The sequence below is a fragment of the Cloeon dipterum genome, chromosome 4 (assembly GCF_949628265.1).
Source record: "Cloeon dipterum chromosome 4, ieCloDipt1.1, whole genome shotgun sequence".
NCBI lineage: Eukaryota > Metazoa > Arthropoda > Insecta > Ephemeroptera > Baetidae > Cloeon > Cloeon dipterum.
In genome coordinates this window covers 26,980,164-27,005,890 of record NC_088789.1, presented here as the reverse complement: position 1 = coordinate 27,005,890, position 25,727 = coordinate 26,980,164, and the positions used below count along the sequence as shown (strand labels likewise).

The window sequence follows — 25,727 nt, the reverse complement described above, 5'->3', positions numbered from 1 at the left end:
TAAAAATGTTTAAACATATTTAAATTGCTGATGGAATAAACACAACTTAAATGGAAGATCTACTCATTCAATTCTGACCTAATAGGTTGATATTGAAAATTTAAAAGTCCATATTGATGTCTCAAGAATTCAATTGGGCACTTGAATTAACTATTTTGAATAGTAACCATTTCATTTAGAATCGCTTTCCCAGACATTTTACTATGTCTCATGATTGACATATATTAAATAAAAACAGACAGGTAAAAATATTCTTGCTGTATTATATTTTATTGAAGGCAGAAGCACGCGAGGTTGTCATAATTGTCAGAAAGAAATTAAATCGATCTTGATACACACAGAGGAAGCTGAGAAAATAATATTTTTTGTTGAAAACCCAATTTGTCCCATTTTTTCAGTTCTTTCGTTATTTAATTACCTTAAGAGCAAAGATAAATATTTAAATAAAAAGGAATTTGGAGGCGCCGGGTATCGATCCCGGTACCTCTCGCATGCTAAGCGAGCGCTCTACCATCTGAGCTACGCCCCCAGTTAATACCTGAGAAATTGCCAGGTTCTCCGACTCGAACAATTGAGGCCGATGCTCTGCTTTCTTCAGATAAAAAACAGGTAGCTGGTTGACCAGAGGAATGTGCCGGGTGGGGCCTTTCAAGAGCGGTGACTCGCGGCGGAGAGTGCTCCATCAGAGCGCCGAGCATGTCGCGCGCGTGACTCGCACATTCGCCGACACCAACACGGACCATTCCAGTATTTTGCACAGCGCCTTCTTGGCTGGGAAATATTTCTTAACCCTGAGTAAAAAATTGCAAAAAGAAGGTGTTGTTAAGTGAAATTTAATTATAAATAACTATTTTTGTTTGCTAATTTTCATGACGCGGTAAAATGATTTGGAATGCGAATGAAAGAATAATATCTCACCTAGATTAATCCAATTAAAAAAGCGGCTTTACCTGGATGATTTGGAAAATAGGTGAATTTGTTGAGAGAAGACCTATAACCAATACACAGATTAATAGTTTTCATTATATTAACAGTTAAGGTGATAATTTTAAAATCAGCATTAATATTTTACACCTTTTGATGTGAGCTATATAAAAATATTTGCGTTTCTTCGCAAATTGGTGATCGGCATCGTTTGAGATGCATCAAACACCATGAGTGTCAATCATTGAAAAATTTCAGCAATTTTGTTTAAATTTTAAATATACAAACGTTTCTCTAATTTGGAATTTGACGTGATATATACATGTGCATTTTTGTAAGTGTGCGGAAACCTGTCGGTGGTTGGTCGCAGGTTACTTCAAATTTTAAAACTCCAGAGTTGTTATTAAATGCAGGGCAGGGCCCACCTTCGAGCACCACATTTTGGATGGTTGGAGCTCACGCCGACCAAGGCTAAGAATCAAACACCCTACAACTGCTGGCCCTTGGGAGCACAAAAATATGTATCAGATGTAAATTTATTCCTTATAAATAGAATAATAAAATATGTATTTAAGTAATTCTGATCGCGCTGTCGTATTCTGAACTTGATATTTTCAATCCTGGCTATTATCCTCGCAATTTAATTTCAATTTAACTTTAATTTAATTTAAACCATATCAATAAATAAGAGTACATATTTGCATTTCCGCACGATGGCTATTTTTAAACGTACAAAAATTCATGTAAAAATTCCGCGCATACAAAGTAATCACATACGACAGCATATAATTTCTTCAAAATAAAAAATTTGCAAGGCAATCACATGCTCTAGGTGCAGCAAACGGGCAAGGCATTTTGTTCTATGATTTAATCGCAACTAACGGGGTTTGCCTTGAAATCAAGCTGGTCTAAACCTGCACACACAATTCCTGCTTCGACTATAGTGTTTTGGGCGTGTACGTCACTTATTCGGGTATATTTTGAAAAATTCTAACGCACCTTTTTAAACAAATAAAAACACAAAGTAGCGAAAATGGCTTTGCCGTGCAAAGTGGCATTGTATTTGGCCAATACCTTTCACCCGCTAGAGCACTGATTAAATGCGCAAATAACAATTCCGTAAGACTTTATGGAGTATGCATCAGCTTAATAAGAAAAGCAAATTTTTAAATTCAACATAATTCCTTTTAAATGGTTCAACGTGATGACAGCCGCGTGTAGGCGACCATGAAACAACTTAATGCGTGCGGTTGGTCCCATTTACCTTTTTCTCGCACCTACAAACCAAGAAATTTTGTCTATGCTCATCACATCGAATTGTATGTATGACCATTAAAATTTCTGAATTAGAGAATCACTGGCTCAGCCGGTTAGAGACAATTATTGATAATGTATTCTAGAGAAATAATTCGCATCACAAAAATTTTGAAACTTTTGAACAGACAAATGGACTTCTTAATGCAAATGTCCATCTTAGTTTCAGCGCTAAAAAGAGAGATTGTACCGTCAGCATATACAGGATTGTGAATACAATTAGTACCTACAGAAAACTTGTCGCAAATACTGCCTATATATACAAAACAAAGAAGGAGATAAAACTCGCCCTTGTGCGGCGTGTCGCAGACAACCTGTAATTAATCTTGATACACCTGCTTCTCGAATTTACCAACTGCAAGGTGGGGAATTAGCATGATTTTGTCATATTTTTAAGAGCGTCTTTCACCAATTCAAATCTAAAATCATTATCTTTCTGAGAGAATTGCCATTTAAACATTTGTACTCATTTGCAGTGCTCCTTTTGTTGATTCATTGCTTCCAGATTCAAATTTTAATCACCATTTATTATATATATCGCAATTTTTCTTGAACTATGCTCTGTAATTTAAAGTCTATAATTACTTTTTTACTTCCTAATTACTTACTTTAAAATAATTTTTTAAGACAAACAATCTACGGATTTGGCTCAAAATTTTCTAATTGTAAGTTAGCTTCAAACGGAAACCTCCTCAAAAAATCCTAAATTACTCAATACTTTTTATTATTGAAGAATCGATCAAAGGAAAATTTAGGAATGTCTACTAAATATTAAAAAAAAAACTGGAAATATTTAATCTAGCGATATCACTGCTTCATAGTAAATTGAAGCGATGGGACCTCGTTTGTCTTATTTAAATTATTTAAATAGTGTGAGGTACGACCCTGGCCGACGTTTATTTCTCCTCGCAAATGGTTTCCGGCTTCTTGAAAAAAGCTTCTTGTGTTTGAATAAAGGATGAAAGAAAACAAGATTGATATAATGAATTTGATATCAAACAGATATTTTTGCGAAAGCTCTAAAATAAAAAACTCTCTTGATTTTTGGGCAACAAATTATTGTTTCTGTATGAGCTTGCAAAACCAATTCCTCTGTCCAAAAGTTTTTATCCTACTCCAACTATCTTAGATTTTAAATGTGCAAAATAAATGCAAATTGGAAAAATAGAGCAATATTTTCTTTTCATTTTTATACCAATAAAAATTTCGATTTAGACTTGACTGTAAATAAATGCGTAAATTGAGCTTTTTTAGATTTAAGTATCATGTTCTTGCCTGTAAAATTCATGCAGTCTTTTTATCTCAAGACAATTGTTTTTTACATCGTTGGTGATTAATAAATTATCCGAAAAATTGTTGTGAATGAGGAAATGTAAAGCACCCATTAGACAATATCTCATTTTAACATTTATTTTTTTTTGTAAGTGACCACAATTTGTTTGAGGTTTTGTTTAAATTTAAAACAGCGCCGTTTTGCTATGCGTTTAACATACAAAGGAACAACCACAATAAAGAGGCTTCACAAAGTTTCCTGTTTTGATGCTGAAAAATCTTATATAAAGAGTCGCGAGCGCGAGCCCGTCACAATTATTTACTGCAGGGCGATCGCTGCGTGAAATTCATTTAAAAATGAGAATTTTTGTGTTTATTTTCTTGGTGGTGTTTGCTACAGTTGCCTGGGCTGAGACGGACATCCAGTACGATGAGGATCCTCAAAATTTCAACTTCAGTATGCATAATGCCTATTGTTATTTTGAGTCAAAAGCAAAAAAAAAAAAAATTGCTGGAACTTTTTGTAATAGTCTTGGGAGTATTTAAATTTATAATTTTAAGATGTTAATTAAGAAAATAAGATTTCTATATGGAATCAGATATTTTTTAGGGCCAATTAAAATTATGCTTCGGGTCTAAACTTAGTTCCATAAATTCCCATTTGGGTACAATTGTAATTTTAACATAATTTTAACATGATTTTTTTGCTGTTGAAGAAAACACATTATTTCAGTTGGCGCTAGAGTGGGTAGATCTCTCTATGGTGATCGTGGAAGCCCTTATGTCAAGAAATACCACCACAACAGATCCCAACAGGCACAGCCCTTCTAGGATTGTGCGAATCTTCTCGGAATATTTTCTTCTCGTTAAGATCATATATAACCTCTGGTTGATTTTTCTTTCAACTGAGTATTTTATTGACAAAAATTGCATTAAAAAAAGGAAAAATTATTTAAAAAAATATTTTACATTACACTATGCAAACTGCAAATTTTGGACATCATAAATAGCTTCCAGAAATACGCTCTCTACACTATATTCTCAGCATTGTCGATTTGGTTATCATGCAAATGTACTTGATGAAAATAAATTGCTTAATGACAGTTAAGAAGTGTCAGTTTTACCACCCAACCCTAACTGCTTTTTTATTTGTTTTTGTTAGAAGTACAGCGTTCGTTGTACAGCAAGTTATTTTCTTTGAAACGAGCAATGTTTTTTTAGAAACAAAATAGGGTATAAAAATACAAAATATTCAGGGCTTAAATATATAGCTTGTAAAATGCAGATTCAAATGAAATTGAGGTAGACAAAAATGCTAATTTATACCTCAAACGCCTTAATTTGGGTAACTCTGTTTAATAAGTTTGCTATGTGACAAATATAAGAACCAAAAAATACGTAACTTTTGACCTTAAGGATACAATTTGACGAGCCGCTGAAGAAATAAGAATAATTTTAAATTAATTTAATTAAAATTAGAAATATTATGAATTTCTTTCAATAAAAGTATTATTTTTAAAATTCGGGCGCAGACTGATACGATATCGTCTTGGATTGACTAAAAAAGTACATATTGACATATGTATTATGATATATTTTAGTAAGATTGTTACTCATATTATTTGATGATATTTATTTTTCAGTTTTAATGGCTCTTCATTCATTAAAAACTTCTGAAAAATGAACAATATTTGCGAAGGAGTGGGACAGCTTAAGAGTTTAAAAGTTGTCTCCTAGAAATAATTATTTTTTAGTGTTAAAAGCAGAACAGCTAATATGTATGATAAAATATATATTTCCTTTCTATCAAAATGTGGCTAAAATAAAAAAAAACAATTGAATTCTATTTTGGGATCTTGCTGGTATATGTATTTATTTTTACATTTGTACATTCATTGTTGTTGACAGACAAAAAAATTTGACTGTTTTGTGAGGACCATCAATATAACAAACGGTCATCGTCAAGGCTTCCATGCATTTTTTGATAGAGACCTGCAAATAATACAGGCTTTTCACGTGTCCATTATGACGATTAGTTCCTCGGCAAAAATCACGTACACCACCGAGAGAACGTGTCCCGTGATTCGTCGGCTGGAGGATCGTGCACGCGTACATCCGCATGTACGCACGTCCATGCATGTATATCTGCACGCGAGCACACAACTTCAATTCGGCAAGGGCGATTTGATTCGGAGCTAGGATCTGCTGCCGAGGGCGCTCTCTCAAAGGACTTATTGTAATTGGATAATTGCAGATGCAAGGCTTTGAAATAATAAAGGTGAGTGCGCGCAGAGGTGCGGTTGGTTTTGACGTGACCTGCCAGGTTCTTATGATAAGGGGCTTAAATGTTAATTATTATTTTGCGTTTGATGTGAGAGCAGTCGGATATGTATGGAAAAAGCAGCGCAACGTTAGCCATCACAGCCATGCGGGCACGTGCTCTGTGTGTGGTGGAGACGCTAACTCCACCCCCGTGGCTCCACCCTCGCGTTTTTCATTATTTCACCGCGGCCGGCCGGATAATGAATGCAAAAAGGGCTCGACTCGGCTGCGGGGGAGGCTTGGCAATGGCAGAGAGGCAGCCCGCCTCTCGCTCCAACAAAAAGCACCGGACGGACGCCCAGGCTGCGGCGGCGGCGGCGGCAGCGGCGGCCGGGATCAATACGAAAAAGAGCAGCGGCTGGAGGATTCAATAATCAACCGAAAATATATATATAGTATAAATGTGACTTGCTTGCTTGGTGTCAGGGAGAGAGAGAGAGAGAGAGAGAGAGAGAGAGAGCGAACGATAGAGAGAGAGAGAGAGAGAGAGAGAGACCCAAAATAAAAAAATCTACATGTATGCACGGAGCTGGCAGGAAGAGAGAGAGAGAGAGGCGGGCGGAGAGAGAGCGCAGAGAGAGAGAGAGAGAGAGAGAGAGAGAGTGAGCTAATCATTATTATGGGACCCTCGTGATAAAACTCGGCTGATGTCGTTTGGTCAGCAGAAAAAATATTAAAATAAATTCCTGCACTAATGGTGGTGCCTGCAGATAGGTGTATATATATCCCTCTGCTTGTTCTCCCGCGCGCACATTTTCAGTGCGTATATGAATGTGTGTACGTACGTGTGCACAATTTTGTGCTGCGTGCGTGAGTTTTCGCTCGCCGACACCGCCCAGCCCGGCCATTTATCGAAGAAAATGCACGCTTTTCCAATTTTCCTACCCTGCTCTCCGCTCGGCAAGGGAAATTCTGATGGGGCTGCTGGCTGCACGTTTTTCACGAGCGCGCTGCTCTTGTCTTGCTTCCTCCGGCTCTTTTTTCGCTTGCTCGCTCTCTCTCTCTCGCCAAACACATTTTTCGCCCGCCATTGGCGTATTCTCTCTTTCTCTCGCTCTCGCTCGCTGCCAAACTGGTTGCCACTCTGCAAAAATAACAAAAAAGTTTTAGAATCGCCTCTGAAATGTCTCAGAAAAATAAATAAAAGGCTGCAGAGGATTTAACACACAGACAGAATTCACACGCGCATGCCACCGGTGCGCGCTGTTCCACATGGAAAGGATTTTTTGCAGTTGGACTGCACCAAACGCAGAGGTGAAATTTCTTTTTCCTGGTTATAAAACGATTAATCAACTTGTTTCCCAGAAGTGTCGTACTTTCTCATGTGCTTTAATTATTAATGTGTAAAACGACCGTTCTTTCATAAATCTTGCCAAACTCCAGCAAGTTAATGATTGACAAATTTCATTTCTTTATATAAATAGATTTCAAAGAGGAATCCTTTTTTGTTTTAAATATATTTAAATTTGATTAGCAGCGCTAATATTTTTTTAACACACTATATTTATCTAAGATCTCTTTATTTAAGCGACTGACGAATTATCATTTACAAAAATATATTTTGATCAATCACAATTTCTTGTTTAGGATAAATATTTAAATAGTATGCAAAAGCTTAAATCAAGACTAAATCTAAAATAGTAAATATTTGTCCATTAAAATCACGCAGGCTTAATGCTTATTTGCTTTTACAGGTATGGAACGGTACTGTTTGTTTTCAGATCCTCTGCATTATTTATTAAAACAACTTCTCTCTGTGAATGCTTGAAACTTAATTTAAAAAATCGGCAAATTGCCAATTGAACTATTAAGTATGGAAATATTCAAAACGCAGAATAACGTGTATATGTTGCGTTTCAAATTATTTATTTATAAATTAAGATTTAATAAAAATTCAGAATTTTGGGTTTAGCGTGATCTTGTCCTTTATTTACTGGCAACATGATATAATTTACTATTTTTTAACGAGAGTGATATCAATGCGCAAAAATATTTCTGGGCAATACCCTGGACAAAATTAAATATACATTAGTAAAAAAGGGAAGAAATAATCCATTACAAAAGTAGTATAAATTTCAACAGTTTTTAGCTGCGCCGAGGGCTGGTTTTTAAAAATGCCCGCAGCAGTTGCCATGCTTCGGGCCAGATGGAGAACACGCATTTCCGAACTGAATGAAGTTTACTAAAAAAATATTTTTTGATGAGATAAAATTAATAATCTTACGTAAATCCGCATCAAGAGTGAAATTTTATTTAAAATAATTTTTGTGTTAAATGTTGTATATTGAAATTCCGGACATTTCTGTGATTTATGAATGAAACTAGATGATGAAAAAACAATATTTAATGTATTTCTTGCAATCCTTCAGAGCTGCAAAAGGCACAGGAGACTCTTAGCCTTGGTCCAAACTAAAAAATTTGTGGTAATACAAAAAGTAACTCTATTTTATATAAATATCGATGCTAAGGAAAGTGCATGGCGAAGCTCAAATCATTAAAAATCAAGTATCCAGCCAAACAAATTAAGATTTTTCCAATTAAAAATTAATAATATTTATGAAAATTAAAAATAGCTAATAATAGAGTTCTTTTAAATATATTTGTGTAAATAATTTCAAGAATAATTTAAGCATTTTAACATTTTTTTTCAATCAAAAAGAGTTTACTTTAAACATAACAATCTGTTTTCATTAAATTAAATATATTTTTCGGAGTAAGTATTAAAGTTCAAACATTTCAATATGAATTAAAAAGGGAAATTTTAATAATATTTATCCCCCGATCCTGAAATTCGTTTTTATATTAGATAATTTGAGCATGAAAATTAAAATTCACCTATTCTGCATTACTAAAAGCAAGTTTTAAACGTTACATCATAGCTCTCAGGGATTATCAGGGAAAAATCAAATTTTTATTCAATCAATATTGGACTTTTGAGTTGAGATTCTGACAACATTTTTCGTGTTGGTCAGTGAAGTGGTTTGGATAAAAAGTGTTTTCGTAGCGGCAGAACAAAAATAAAAGTGCGCTGTTATTTCAGGCACCACGAGCACGAAAAAATATTTTCTCACAGGAATTCCAGTATTCGAGCAAATTTGTTTGAAATCCTGTCTCAGCCGGGGGCCTGCAGAAGAGCATAGGAGCACCTGGCGTGTGCGCGCTCGTCTGCTTTATAAAGAGCAAAAAAGCGAGCAAACGGACCAGATTGATCGGAGCCATCTCCACAGAAAAGTATCAATCTCTCTCCCCCAAGTCGAGAACTTTTAGTACACATTATACAAGTTTCGGTAAATTTCCTTTTATTAACTAAGAGTGAGTGACAACTTGAGAAGACGCAAAAAGAAATAAACATTGAGGTTTTCCGTATAAACGGAGAGGATGGATTGAGCGTGAATTTAGTAAACTCGGAGATTTCCACGAGTGAACTAGTTGAACGGTGTTTGTGGCTCTTAACCGAATTTTTCTATACAAGAAAAATGACTATTTTGTATATTTTCATCAACCGCTAAGGATATTTTTGCATCATTAGCAAATCTGTTGTCTCAATTTCTCCTCTGTAAGTACAAAAACATATAAAACTTTATATTTAATTGCGTATTTTGTTAATTGAGTCGTGCGAGTAGCACGAAAATTACTATTCATTACACCACAAAATTGAATGGACAATGTTCGGAACAATCCGTAGAATTCTTGTTCTTAATCAGTTGATAATTTTAATCGTGATCACTCTGGGAAAAATGTAAAAATTATATATCTGTTCTTTCACGGGGATGTTTCTTTAGAGTTCACGTTTAAAACAAATGATTTGAAAAAAATTTATTGGACAAAATTTCCTGGCTAGAGAAATAAATTTTCTATGTGCTTGTAACTGTGATCTGAAAGTGGAATTTATAAACTGTGCAAAGAGATCAATATATAGTTAAACTGACCGTGCACGCAAATGGAAAATTACCTCGTCCTTCAACTGTTCAACTAGGCAATTCTATACAACTTGTTATAACGTCAATTTTTCATTGTTAATCAGGTAAAATTTATATTAATAATCCAATTTCTTTCGCACGGTAAGTTATGGAATTTTTCCTTAACCAATTCGAATGAAAAAGATGTTAAAACAATATAATTAAACTTTTCACTTCGTCCTGGTCCCGGTAAAATTGCACAACTTTCAATAACCAAACGCGAATTTCCCAGTGGCAAGAAAAAGGGCAGCAATCAATTCGACAGTGAAAATTTGGGTGTTTGTTGAATGATGCGAAATTTTACCTAGACCAGGACGACTTCCAACTTGGGAATTTTTTCAAATTTAACATATTTTTTCACTCCACAACCACTCGGGGTATTATTTGAAGATTAACATAAAGATGTATATTAAAAAGTTGTCTAATTTTCTCAAAACTTAAGCATCGTATGACAGACAAGTGAAAATTTCTCAACTAATTTTCATCGTTTTGAGGCAAAAAAATGTAAACAGAATATTCTATATGCAGGAGGAATATTTTATTTCTCTAATTACAGCTTAAATTAAATTTTTAAAAATTAATATAGAAGTCTAAAATATCAGATTGTGAAGAAAACGGCTTTTTTAGTGTGTTAGTGAGCAAGTCACTGAAACTCATGGCCAGGAAAATAACAAAAACGACTAGTAACCCGACCACTTGCCACACTATACAGCCCTAATTGAAAAATTACAAATTAGAAATAGCATTAATTTTACACTGGGAACTAGCGATCGAAGGTTTTCCGATACCATACTGCTGCACTATTCGAAAAGAGAACAAGTGAAGTGCCAAGGTAAATGCGCGCACTTTGTGTATTGCCAATATACCTGCGGAAAATATATATAAAAAAAATTGATTCCATAATTTCTGTTTGTGGGGGAATCATTTTCCTTTAAATAATTTATTAATTTATCTTAATTTCAAAATTGCTCTTTGAATGCATCAAAGATTTATGTACACAACATGTGTACAACAAAATAGCGAACAATGGAAAACAATATTCGCCACTACTCATTTTTGCAATAGTGGCTTGAAATAGAGTTAAATTCTACGTAACGCAGACTAAGAAATAGTAAATATCAAAACTTATTTATCAAAGAATTTGTATTCACATTCACAGTCTTTACTCACGCAGGAGTGATAAGTCACTTTGCAATTTAAATCCTTCCCCATCGCATCTGTCTCTTATTTAAATTATTATTTTTCTGTTATTAAGGATTATTTGAAATTATAATTTTTTATCAAAGCAGTTCATAATATATTTCGTAGTAAAAATAACACAACACATTGAGAAGCATGATAGGATTATCACAAAGTTAATCGTTTATCCCCCGCAATTAAGTGGTTTCCTGTTTTTAAGAGGTTTTGAAATCGCGCGGTTTTCTCATTTACGTACAGCCGCAAGTCCACCTCAATTACTGCGATCTCAAAGATGAAGCTTAACGTAATTTTTGGTATTTTCGTGGTACTGGCCACAATTGCTTGGGCTCAGGATGATGTCGAGTACAATGAAGCTCCTCTTGAGACCTTCTTTCCATAATCATTATTCAAACAGTAAAATTATACTAAATAGGTGGGTGGGACAGTGATAATGCTTTAATTTAAAAAAAAAACTTATTGATTTAGATGGTATGAAAAAAGTATGGTAATCGAGGAAGACCTCACGGCAAAAAATCAGAACGATACTCTATATCAGGCGGCATCCCTAAATGTTGACTTACGTATTGCATGTATGCTTATTTATATAATATTGTTTTTTATTGTTCATAATTCATACATTACATTTAGAAAAATTATATTTACTTATATTAAATTAAATTATATATAAAAATATTGTAAAAAGAGCTTAAAACAAACATTGAACTTAAAAATTGATGTCAATTTTATCTAATGTTATGAATAAACGGCATGATTTTGGAATTTGCAATTGGAATCACAAAATTGCTTTTTGTTCTGGTTGTGGTAAAATTGTGCTTGACTCAACAAACACCCAAATTTTAATTGTTGAATTGATTGTTTCCCTTTTCTTGATTGTTTAGCTAATGCTTAATTTTACCGGCACCAGGAGTATTGCACAAAATTCTACACTACTTTTTGTAAATTTTTTATTTGATAAAATTTTTATTTCTTTGAACACACATGTTTAATTTAGTGTATTTTTGATGCTGAACTACCTGACCAATTTTTATGAATCAGGCTGCAATTATCCAAAATATTCAATTTAATCAAAATTTCCGGGAAATAAGAATGCGCAAAGATTCAATATGTTTTGCTATCAGATATTGGATCTTCGCGTATTGTGCGATTTTATTGGCGGCGGCATGTGACCGGAACTTTCCCAAATTCGGTCACGAGAAAAGGAGTCGTCTGAATTGTTTTTCTGTTCATAAAAAGCGACAAGTAAGAGACGAGAATGAATTCTGTACGTGTCAGCAAGCACGTTGTGGAGTCGTGAACGGAGTTTAGCTGTTCTAGACGCAACGCAGTAAAAGTGTCAGCGGAATTGGCGCCAAGCCGACGATAAAATATGAAAACACTCGGCTAATTGAGCAATTTAGTTTAAAAACAATTCAGACTCCTTTGCGGCGTTTTAATTTCTATTTTAATTTCTCGTGACCGAATTTGGGAAAATTCCGGTCACACGGCACAATGTTTGTGGCATATTAAAATTAAAACTGCATACACATGTAAATATCTGAATGAAAAAAAGTGCGATCTCGTGCAATCAGTCAAATTCCCAAAACTAGTATTTGCTCTGTGATCATTATTGCCAGCATTTATTTTCACTCGTTTAATATCGTTCTCAAAAGAAATATATTCAGTTTCTTATAATTCCTAATCAATTGGTGTTTACAAATCTGATAAGCCATTATGAATTAGTATTTCCTTCATCGCTAAAAACTCAGCTGTTAATTTGACCCAAACGGTATTGTTTAATCAAAATATTATAGATAATAAACAATTGATTTTCTAAAAGGCAGGAGAGGAACCTCAAACTAATTTTGTTTTCAAACTGTCAAAGTATCAAAACATCAAAAGAGTTCCAGATATTCAAAAGTTATTGTTGCACGGTTCAATTGCGCCTTGCCGGAACATTTCTTGTAGAATTTCTTCCATTTCACGCGCACAACGCGCTCTCCGGTCAGTGACAGGCCAAAGAGTGTCCCGATATTTACCCTAAAGCAATAAATGAAAACCCAACCACATTTTTACGAGTATATCTAAATGCAGTGTGCTTTATCTTAAAAAAAAAATGCAATTGCTATCCGATTCTCCACTTGTTGGTTTATAACCTTTCCTCAAACAGATTATCTTGCTACATTTCTCAAATATTCATTGTGGTGCTTAGTAGAATTTGATTGGCTTTAAACCAAACCATTCCTCTTTTAATTGCTGCATAGATTTGCTTGTTCATTTATTTCATTCCTGTACTTTTTACTCGATGAGCATGTACTGATAATTTTATAAACTTCTCTTCTCTTGGTATTACATTATTTATTGTGATCGCCATTGATTGCGAAATTTGCTGGTATACTTCGCGAGGATTCTTCATTAAACACACAAAGTATGTCGGAAAAAAAGAAGACCGATTTTTGCATTCATTAAAAAAATAAATCAAATACGCAAAAAGTCAAACTCCCACCAATGAAATATTTGTTCCGACTTTTTCTCAATAATGTATTTTTAATCCCCCTTCCTTAATATATTTTTGATGGGGTTTTTGTATGGCTTAATATTTTCTGATGCTATTTAAGATTGAAGTTGATCGTTAAATTGTAATGAAAAATTCGATAAAATGAATCACAATTTAAGTCAGCAGCAATTAAATGCAGCTTCTTTAATGTGTCATTTTTCCGCATTTCTACTGAAACTAGCTTCGGCTTCTAAAGTTAAGTTGCTGTTGAGCTATTCTCAGCTCCTAGACGGGACGGGAAGCTCGTGAATTAATAGGGCTGCAACCAGCACCCGAAAATACTTGAGCAGAGATTTCTGTAGAAATATGGAAAAATAAACAGAGGAAGCTGCATTTAATTTCTACTGACAATTATATGACAACCTCGCGTCTGCCTTTCATCAGCATCTATCAACAATTTAAATATGATGTTAATCATCTCTATATTTTGAAACTTAGCTTGAACTCAAGATAATTTATGCAAATTGCAAAGAATCATGCAGTTTATTACAGTAATTTTTCCAATACCTGAAAACTCAGATCAAGAAATTTTTTACTGATATTTCAAATGCTGTTTCTATTAATTTTAGCGAGTGGAGTTGGCAAAAAATGCTTGGCTCAATTGCATGCGATCATTAGAAATTAGTCAATGCGTGAATCACCCGGACAGAAAATAAGAGAAAAATTTAGCAGGTTGGCAAATTATTTTATAGTTAAAACATACGTATTTTTTTAAACTACAGCAGGAAAACAATAAATTAAATCTACATCTCTATAACTTATAGAGCCACGCTTTGCGCCAATATTAAATGCTCCCATATATTGTGAAGCTCTGCCTTCTTAGAAGATAATCCTCAGGACAAAAAAAACAAGTGAAAATTAATTTTTTTATCTCTGGGATAGAGCGCTTTGTGTGTAGGTGTGTTTAACTAAAAAACTTGCTATTTTCCCTAACTTCGTATTTTCAAAAAAATTCATTCTAATAATTTCATGATTTTGGTATGAGCCTCTCTCATTGCGAGGAAAAACAGAATAATGTGCTCTCAACAGGGAAAACAAAATCTGCCACATTAAAATGAAAAATGCCTCCTAATGGAGTTTTGCTTGCTGCTAATTCCGGTTTTCCAAGCCATGCAGAGAGCTTATGAGCTCCGCAGCAGCCATAAATTCAACTTATTAGGAAAAAATACTCCATTTTATTCCACGTCAACGTCCCCTTGCCCATTATCTCGGCTCGCATACTTCATCTCCATTTTTTTCGGGGAAAACGCACCGACGCCAAACAGCACCGGGGGGATTTAAAATATCCTGCACGATGACAAGTAAAGCTGCGAGAGGGAGAACGCAGAGTATAAATATGCACTCACGATAGCGATGTGGAAAATTGTGCATCAACATTTTTTTTTCAACAATTCGTATATCTTATCCCCTCGTTCTACGCTGACGTTGCTTTTGTTTTATTCAACTTTTAGAGATTATTATCCTTGTTTACATTTCAGTAGATTTTTGTTTTAAAAACAATTTCTTGGGATTAAAATTTCACAGGCTATATACAGGAATTGAGCATTTCTTGATTAAAGTAAAGAACTACAGAAAAAATGAAAATTCTTTTTTACCTTTTCTTGACTACTTTCTAAAAATGAGGAAATAGTTAAAACAATTTAACTTTCGTTTCAATTTGTGAGAAAATTTTCCATGCTAATCAAGCACTGTCTCCATGCTGTATGAAATCACGATTTATTCAAAAAATTTGGGAATATTTCGGACACCATTGGCTAGATCGCGACGAGGGGGATCGAAATCAAGCGGAAAAAATCATTGGCAATTTGAGAAATTTGACTAAACCTGAAATTTAACTGTTTCTCAGTCCTGATTTCATTTTTTTGCGCACATTTGAGAGATAAACTCTTGCTAAATTTAACACGAAATAAACTCTACAAACTACTTGCTATAATTTTATTAACTGTTGGTCTGTAAAGATCTACATAATTATCTACTGTTTTATTTAATAGGAACAACTCATCTTTATTATTATGTTTTTGTTTTTTGTTAAAGATGCCCCATCATTGATCTCTCTGCGTCAAGAGCATTCACCGCTCGCAGGCGAGTGCACCTGACTGGCTGACGAAAAAGCGAGCAGCTTGTCTGTCATCCCCGCGGGGGCTGCGAAAGGAGGCAAATATATGGAGTCGGAAGGCACCGTCGTGATTAATGGTGCTGCTGCAGCAGCAACAACAACAACAACCGGGCCAAGCGTGCCAACCGGCCAGTCGATGGACGGACGAGAGAGTGCGTGGGCACATTTATTATTCATGCGGGCAATTTCCGCGCCGTAATAAATTATTTAAGGTAAATAGCCATTAAGTCTTTAGCCTGCAAGTTGAAATTTATATTTCACGCATTATTTATGGATCGGCGAGTGCGTGCACGGTGCCCCTGCAGATGGCAGGCTCCTCCGTGCAGCAGAGCGGCAGGTGAAGGGGGTGCAGACGAGCAGCTTCCGCGATGCCCCGCGGCAGCCCCTCGCGTTTTTTGCCCATTTTTGATCACGCCCACGGTGAAAAACGTGCACACCCTGACTGCAATGGCCGCCGTGACTGCTGCTCTTGCGCGACGCCATGTTTTCGTGACCTCCCTTGCATTTTTACTTTGCCTTCGGCCCCGCTCTCTTGCTATTTTCTCGCCCGCCAACCCGCCCGCCCGCCGCTTGTTCACCATTCTCGCTCGCTCGCTTGCCGAATTAAAAATGCAAAATTCATCATTTCGCCGGGCTGCCGGAAAGAAATTTGAATTTTTAATTTCACACGCCACGAACCCCGCCCGCCGGCTTTGTGCGTGCGTGTGTGTTTGTTTTCGCCTTTCGACTTTGCTGCTGCCTCCCAACATGGCTTTCGAGGCGCCGGGGTGAATAATAATTCTGAATTACACGAGCTGACTCGCTACTGGTGCGCCTGCCGAGCCGCGGCGATAAGACCCACGCACTCTGCGCTGCTCACACAAAGCACACTCTCGTTGCTCTCAATGAATTTATGCCCGTCCACGATGGCTGGAGAACGCCATTGCAGGCCAATATTAACGTGAAAGGCCGGTCGTTCCGCGAGATTTACGCGATTCCAATTGACGCCGCGCGCTTGTTTCCTTGGTTATATCCGCGCGCGCTCGATTCACAGCGAATTGAAAATTAGATCAGTCCTTGGGGAAGCGTTTGCTGATTGAATTCGCCTCTCAATCGCTTTCACTTTGTGACAGCCGCCCGAATGTGGTTTCGCGATTGATGTCCTTTCTGTCCTGCTGCCGACGTGCACGGTTCAAGGAATTTATGGGCGCAGTTTTCGCACGGCCGCTCCGACGTCCAGCAAATCTCCGGCACTTTCAGTGATTAAAATCACCCGCAGGGATTTGCTGCCCAGCGTTTGTTGTTGAATCAGGTAAACTCACTCTTGAATTTCCGATTTTCCGCACTCGTGATTGTGCGCGGCGCCCAATAAATTTGGCAAACAACACCAGCAGCCACCCAATTTCCATACGTGTTGGTATATTTGTGTTTGGCCAGAGCGATTTTATTTCGTTCTCTTAGTGTACACTGAGAAGATAATTGGGCTTTTAATTATTGAGGAATTATTATATAATTTTGGGCTTTTAATAAATTTACTCAACAGGAAAACTGCTGCGGCCTTTTGATTAGCGCCTAAATTTTTTTTCTGTGCATATAATTTTTGCTTCAACTCTCCGCGCCTATTTAATACTTTATTATATGTTTCATACTAATTGACAAGGGAATTTAATTTTTTCTGACTGAAGCACGTACTAAATTAAGCAAGTCCGTAGAGGTTTATTCAAGGACCGTGACTAATTTAATTAATTTTTTTCATCTGTTTTGACTAACACATTATTTGTATTCTGTTTTAAGTGAGAATAAAAATGATTGATCACAAATTCAGCACTTTCTTTATTAGACGCTTGCTCATCAAAATGTGATAGAGCTTATTTTGTAGTAAAATCATTTTTAGCAACTTATTAAGCTTTAGATAATTTGTTTTTTACTGACGTACATTCCGCAAAAGCAAATAGTTATTTGCAAACTGAAATTGTGGAGCAATTTAATAATTAAAAGTCTTTGGTAGATCCAAAAAACGCGTAGATGCACTCCAGGATATGTCTCAAAATGTTTTAAATGAAATAAAATCAACCCTTTACCAATGTTAATTTTCTCCAAAACGAATCCACAAATGTTTCTATATATTCGAAAATAAAATATATTGTCTATTTCAACGCTTTTATTTATTTATTTTTTGCATCAATATATTTCTATTGAGATTTAAAAATGTTTGGTTTGCCATGGTAAGTCAAGGAACTAAAGTGCAAAATTTAATTTGATCTTATTTTTGCAAACAAAATATTATTAAAAAATTCAACGAAAATTTATTAGACGCCTGCAACAAAATAATAAAGACACACTTAACTTTGTAATTTTTATTTCTTATTATAAAGCATCTTAGCTTCCTAGCAGATAATCATATTAAGAAATAAATTAATTCATATACCTAGGAAAAAATTCCTGGTGTTCTAAATGTCACAAATCGATGGTTTTTGCATTTGTCAATCTCAAGCACCTGAGGAAATTCAAATAATTATAATAAATCTATTATACTGCTGGTAAATCAGAAAGAGACGAGTAAAAATGGACAGTTGGAGTATAAACTGAAATAAAATTACTGTTTGCAGGCTTGATGAAGCGCGAGTAGAAATGCACCGTGGTGGACAAACACAAACACACCTGCTCTCGGCATCATTAACATAACGTGGAGACTTGCAGAGCGACCGATACACCGCGGCAGAATTAATAATAAAGCAGTGCAATACAAATAGCGATGAAAGAGGCAAAGCAAACGAGACGAGAGCACACATACACACACACAGAGAGCAGCGCATCAGTTCATTTATATTTAAGCGAGGATGGTGTGAGCACATTCGCCCAAAAATTGGTCGAATTTCACCAGCATGTTAACCACACCTTTGCCTGCAGCTATATCAAATACACATACTGCTAAAAGCACCGGCAGCGGCGGCGGCGGAAACGCGAAACACGGCCCGCGAATTGAGTACGTGTACGTGTGTGTGCAGAGATTTCGCGGAGAGCCGGCTCTCTCCGTTCTATCGTCGCGTTTTTACATTTCAAATGCGGTCCGTGCACGTTCACACACACACACACACACACACAGAGGCGGAGAGTGCTGCTGATCAGGATGCCATTAGTGATTGCTAGAATTTATCCTCGCGTACGTCGTCATTAACCTTGTACAAAAAAGGAATTAGCAGTTTGCTGCTTTTTTCGCGCGCTCAGTGTATTTCCGAACCGATATTTTTTACCGAAAGAGCCCTCTCGGATTTTAATGTCCGCAACGCTCGCAGTTTCGCCTCTGTATATATACATATGCACGTACGGACGTTTTGTGTGCGTGTGTGCGATCTGATATTTTCCGGCGCACTTGAAAAATAAAACTGACGCTGCTTCGCGCCGTGTTCGCATTACACACAATGATTTATTATTTCCCTAGCACCAACCGTTCTGCCCAAAATGAAAACCAGCCGGCTTTTGTGTTTGTGGAATAAACGGACACGTGCTTGGTGAAAATTCAGTCCGACAGCCTAGCCAAGTGGTTTTCGAGGTTTTGTGCACGGATCTCCACAAAACAAAACTGGATTATTGCGTCAACTGCGAAATAAATTGATAAACATTCTGACAACAATTTTGCAGTCTAGCTCAATGCCGGGAATGTTTCTTTTACTTTTAAAATCATTACCACTATTGCATATTTTAATTTAGTTTTAAATTTGATTAATCAATATTGTTCAACAATTTTAATTTTATTGAACTGGACATTAAATTGCTTTAACAGCCATTTAACGTTCAAGAATATATTTTTGTCAATTCTATTTTAAGCACCATTATGGATGAGTATCAATATTTTTTCCTTTATAGCTTGATGAAAAATAAATAAAACTTTAACGTCCGCAGTCTCATATAAATTACATTAATCTCAAAATTAGTCACATATTAAATTTGTTTAAAATTAAAATCTTATAAAGGATACAAAAAATGACAAAATATATTATACGGATAAGACGCGCTGATTTAATCTAGCAAAAATTGTATTTTAATTAAAGTGTGGTAGACGAGAAAGGGTGCAACAGTGAAATGTCTTTTAATTAAAGCCTTGCAATGTGGAAAATGCATCTAGAAATGAGGAAAAAGCTAAAAAATTCCAGGTTTTGCCGTTTAATTTTTTGAGAAAATCGGTACAAAAGTTTGCTCACTAATCAAGTGATGAGCTTTAACTGTCTTCCTTCTCGTAAAATCACGATTTATTTCAGAAAGGGATTTTTTCTCTTAAATTCGAACACCATATCGGACAGATTGTAAAGAAATCAAGCAAAAATCCATTTAATTTTTCGAGAAAATTGGCAAAATCTGAAATTAAACTGCTTGTTGGGCCTGATTTCATGATTGCACATTGAAGGATGTGCAAAATGTTGCTAAATTCTACAAAATATAAACTAAATGAACAACTATGTACTTCTTTATAAAAAATAATTATGGAACTGTGCCGCACAACAGACTTTCAGTGCGGTTGGCATAAATCATTTCCTCAAAAGAATTTATTAATTTAATTTGTGCCAAACGAGATTTTTAAAATTTTTTGTTTTTATTGCATCAAATTTTTTAAAGTTTTGTCGAAATCCTTGCTCTTTACAAAATCACAAAGATATGACTGTGAGATAAATCTTGCTCCTTCATAACACGCATTTTTCTATCGCACGTGACTTCTGATTGAACTCAAAAGTAGTGTGTGTTAATAAGAAAATAGAAGATCCCACATTGGCATTTTTTGTGGCACAAAGTCGAGAATATTCATAAGAATTAATTAATCTAAATGTATTAGTAATGTAAATTCAGAAACAAAATAAGGTTGAAACCTGACTTGAAGCGGCGTTGGGATTTTAATCTACGAACAAAATTTTGGTTATTTTGCCAAATACTTTTTTTAAAATTAGATAGGGGCATCGGAGAAAAATTCCAACGATGTATAAGCATGAAAAAATCAAATTCAATTTCATTCAATAAATAAAATTAGATTTTTATGTTGAGATTCTCGTCTAATAAACACGTTTGTTTTTTGTTCACAGGTCAGCTTGGAAATTTGACTGATCAGCGTGAGCAGTATAGAATTCATCACGATGCAGCGATTCTAACCACGAAGATTTACGTATGCTACATAAAAAAATGATAAATAAATTTTGCCTATGGTGTGTTTATAACGACATGTGACGCCAAAATTAATGGAGAACATTTGTGGCATTTTTAATAAAGCATGTGCAGCGTGTTGGCTGAAAGAATTTTCGAGAGACTGCGTCATTTATCACGAACTAATCCTGCCGATTGACAGAATTCAGATTTTTGCCAAGCGAATCCATCACGGGAAAAAGTGAAGTGAAGGTAGGCATGGCGCGTCTGCTCGCGTCGGTTGGGCCCCTCATTAGTTATCTCTCCGAGACCTGTCAAAAGCCCTCTCTCTTCCATCCAAACAAAAATGGCCAGCGAGAAATATGGCAGCCAAAAAGGTATGAACTCGCCGTTTCCTAAGCAACGCAATATTTTCGTTAATGATTTTACACATACGTTTTGCTCATTTCTTTAAATTTCCACGTCAAACGTCCCTGAAATTAAAATAATCCGTTAATTTAAAAAGATTGTAAAATGGCTACAAATAGGCAAGAATGTTATTCAAGAAAAATAATATTTGTTCATTTTGTTAGCCTTCCATTCCTATTTGTTCACCTATAAAATCGTTTGGACGTGATTCCTAGTGAATGAATGGCAAAAATAATAATGTCAAACGTATTTATGCTGCACTGCTCGCTGTTTTGATCCCTACAGGCCTCATCAGTAATACTTTCAAAACAAAATTAGCACCAAAGCATTAGCTGCAGATAATTCTGAATCAAAGGTGAAATTTGATTCAATATGCTCGTTGATTGTAAAATGTTTCAAATGCTTGTAAATGATTTTATGCTCAATAAATTGTGTCTTGAATATCCTAATTCGTGTAATCTTCTTCCAAGCTAAACGAAGACTCAAAAGATTATTTCACGAGTGAACTATGAAGGTAGTTTTTGTAACAAACCAATTCCAAACTTGCTTTATAAATAAAGCTTAACCAATTTTGAAGTTTATCATTGGTGTCAGTTTGCTTAAATCTTTGTTAAAATTGATTATAAATTGAAAATATTGAGGGAATTTATTTTGCTCCGTCTTTGTTTGATCTTCAATACAATGTAGCGGTTCCCGCACATTCTCGCATAAACTATATAAGTTTGTATCAACCTTAATCCTGTAATAGATGTCGCATTTACTGTATGATAAGCGTTTCTCAACTTTCCACCTTTCACTGACCGATCCAGTTAGTTCCGCACGCAATGCTCATTTCGCCTACTCGCTATCCGGCTGGGATAAATCTTTTGTATAATTGAATCTACTGATGATGTATCTTAAATATAATAGACCACAGGAGTAAGCGTCTCTCTAGTGATACTAAAATATGTTATAATATTAAACTCGCTTATTAAATCGCGTATTTCATTGTTTATTAAACTTATACTTTTGTAACATAAAAAATGTTATATAATATTTTATTTAAATATTATAGTACAATTGCAACGCTCATCAATAAACGACTAACAAAGGGAATTTAAACGCGTATTATCTCTCTTCGGCTCAACAACCCCGTAGAGAATATAAAGCATAGTTGCTCTGCTGGTCCGCAATAAAATCACTTTGAATCCAGAATACGACCTTCTTTGGCAACAGATTTCGGAATCTTCGCGAGAACTTTCTCGCTTGTACCTTCAATTAATTTAAAATGAAAAGTTAGAAAAAACCAAAGCTATGCAAATTAGAAAAATGAATAGTTTCTGCTTATACTGGAGCTTGAGTATTAATTTTTTTCTATTACAGAAAATCTACTACTCATTTATATATCACCCCGATTTAATTGTCTATTAGCTATATATTGCAGGTCAATAATTAACATTGAAATTGAAAAGGCAAGGTAGCTAAATTCCCTTGCTTGTTATAACTTAAGATTTAGTTGGTAGAACGAACGCAAAACTAACACTTCGCTATATTATTTTCGCAAATATTGTTTCTTCCATATTTATGTCAGTTGTTTTATTTTTATGAAAGGCACAGTTCTAAAAACCAAAAGGATGGCAACCCAAAAACTCCACTGGGAAAATTTGACCAACTTAATTTTACAATTTAAATTGATAAGCTCGTTCATCTTAAAATATATAACTGAATCCAATCTATCCCATTTAAAGTTAAATAAATTTTAAATGCACAGAATTTTAATTTTAATAGTTCCTCATTTTTCTCTTCTTAATGATTTATATAAATTTATACCCAAATAAGTTATTTCCCATATTTTTTAATTTAGATTTTTAAAATTTTGGAAAATGAACTAATTTTCTTTTTTTTTTGCTTTATATATATGCATGTATGTTGTTACAAAAATTACACTAGCTATAGGAGTTAATATGTACGATTTCGATTCGGCTCTAAACTCTATAAAAATTTCATGTAAAATTTAATTTCATTTTAAAATTGAGAAGTAATTAAACAAATTTTAATAATCTATCTTTAAATTGTCATGGACCATACATGATGAAGCACAGTTAGATTTAGGTTTATATTATTTTGCTTGAAAAATATCTCCAACACTTTGATATGGTTACCCTCTTTGCGCGTAAAAACTTATTCTAAATCTAAAACAAATTTGTATTACTATGTTGCATTCTACTATTTTAAAATGAAATAAATTTATGATGCTACAGTTAAATTATTACTTATAAATGATATTCTTTCACCTGCCAAGTTTTGAATTTGAGAACAAGTGTTTTCAACAATTTATTTCTTTAAATCTAAATCATGAATATGAACTCGCAGAAAAACAATAATTTTTATAATTTCTGAAGTCTATTTTGCTCAAACGGCACTAATTGTAGCGTTTATTCATTGCCACAGGAGTAACTGATTATGCTGAAACCAAGATGATGTGTTGATCTATGAGCACACAAAGAAAGTGTGATATGATCCCCTGCTCTCCTTTCATGCTCATCCCTGCACAATGCAGAACCTGCTATCATAGCGAGCAAGTGAGTGAGTAGGCTCTCGACGGCAATAAAAAACGGGCCTATTCGAGCAGGCAGGGAGCGCGGCGTGTGTGCAGGCACGGGCGGCTTCTCACCTGCGTGCGTGACTCGGTGCACGCGGACCGGCCGAAGGGGTGATGCGGACGTCGACCGGTGGAGGCGCTACCCCTCGACTTGAACGACCGGTCGTCAGCCAAACGACAGCCACTCTTCGACAATGCTAGATGGACAAATCGAAGACAGATGGCAGTGAAAATAAATGATCGGAAAATTACAAATCACGTTAGAAAATTGTGTGCTAAAATGGAATTTATAATCTTCTGAACGATTATTTGTCATCGAAAATTAATTAGGAAACATTTACCTGCTGCACTAGATCTGGTTTTACCTGAAAATCTTTGAAATAAGGTTTCGTGCTTTAAAATAAAATTAATTCGTGAATTTGCAAACAACTGTTTCCTCAATTCACTCTATATGCAAGTTTTTTTTTCAGTAAACAGACCAATCCTTGCTTTAGTAACCATCATTAAACAACGAACATTAATTTTGCAAGGCTATTGCAAGAAGCAAGATGAGCATTAGAGAAGCATGAGGCCCAGGGTTCGCAAAAACCCGCATTTCTCCGGAAAAACCCACTGCATTCCAAAAAAACTGTTTTTGCGTTTTTTTCTGCAATTTTGCGCATTTTTCCGAAACACATTTATTCTTATGGGAGATGACCAAATTTAGGGATTTTAAAAAAATCAGTATTAAAACCAATAGTTTCACCGAAAGACCGCGGAATCTGACTATTTTCGGGTTAAATCCGGGAAAATGCGGAAAACCCCAAAACTGGTGGATTTTACCAACTATTTTTTTTGCGCAAAAAATAGTGGTGCAATTTTTGCGAATTGCAAAATTGGTGAACCCTGATGAGGCCTCAGAAGAGTCCAGTTCCGTTTAGAGCCCCTTAAAATTAACCCTCTGGCTGCGCTGAATACAAATAACACATGCAGCAGTGAATAGCCTTCAAGTATTAAGGCACGGGGAAAAGTTTAAACCAGCCTTGAAGTAAATTAAAAGAATGACCAGGAATTACATGTTAAATAGGCCTTCTTCAAATTCCAATTTAAAAACACATAATAAGCTACTTTTGTCAGAAAATTAATATGAAAAACTAAATAGAATCGCTTGTTTATTTATTTGATGTTTATTCTCACTTATAAAATAATAAAACAAGTGAGAAAGGGCACCACTCCTGACATTCAACATGTTAAGACGTTACTCTTTGGAGAGTAAAGCCGAGATGGGCCCATACTATTACACAAATTATCACATTAGGAACTTGCAAACGCGTATGCCTTGCACGTCGCTGGAAATTGTGCCGCAGAACAGTCCTTAAGCACGGATGGCATATCATTCCAACGCAGTTTCACCACGCTGTAGTCGAACACGGGGTGCAAAGGGTCGTCTCCTCGATGCATGCGCCCCATCGCGTCGTAGTCCGTGGTGCCACTAAGGCCACTCATGAAGGACATATTGCCAGACCAAGGAGTGATTTTAAGACATTTTTATAAGAACTCTTATCTAATTTCTTTATTAACGCAGATAAATAGTCTTTAAGTCTGTATCTTTTTCGTTTTTTTTTTTTTGCAAATTTAGCAGAAGGTAGGTTTTACTTTTGCAACAAATGAAAGAATAGTTAGTTAGGAAATATAGTAATCGTGATCTTAGAGAGAAATGAATGAACAAGGAGGAGCTCACGAACTAGTTAGATAGCCCCACGCTGCATAGATTTGTTTTAAAAACCACTCGAGAGTAGGCAACCTGCGCGACTCTTCTGTAATGAAGTTGCATAAATCTGCTCTAAAATTTAGAATCCAACAGGACCATTTTATACAAAACCTATTCAAGGATGGTTTCATTTTAAAAAGTGCTTTAATCATGAAAGATTAGACGTTCAATAGTCTTTTGGAGCTTTTTTTAAATATTTACAAAAATTGTGCGCTAACCACCGCAATACTTTAACAAAA

At 35.3% G+C, this 25,727-nt stretch overlaps 2 long non-coding RNA genes and 1 other non-coding gene across 3 annotated transcripts in view; 2 read left to right on the top strand and 1 right to left on the bottom strand.

Moving 5' to 3' along the window:
* The window catches only part of LOC135942835 (uncharacterized), a 110,978-nt gene extending 88,860 nt beyond the window's left edge, over positions 1-22,118 (top strand). Inside the window, exons 4-5 of the long non-coding RNA XR_010575132.1 lie at positions 15,559-15,852; positions 20,692-22,118. This is a non-coding gene — a long non-coding RNA (uncharacterized LOC135942835). The remainder of the gene's footprint in view (positions 1-15,558; positions 15,853-20,691) is intronic.
* Positions 457-529, bottom strand: TRNAA-AGC (transfer RNA alanine (anticodon AGC)). The gene has a single exon. It is a non-coding gene; the product is annotated as a tRNA-Ala (tRNA).
* On the top strand, positions 3,828-4,621 carry LOC135942836 (uncharacterized). The gene is made up of 2 exons (XR_010575133.1): positions 3,828-3,967; positions 4,244-4,621. It is a non-coding gene; the product is annotated as an uncharacterized LOC135942836 (long non-coding RNA).
* Positions 22,119-25,727: the final 3,609 nt, after the last annotated feature.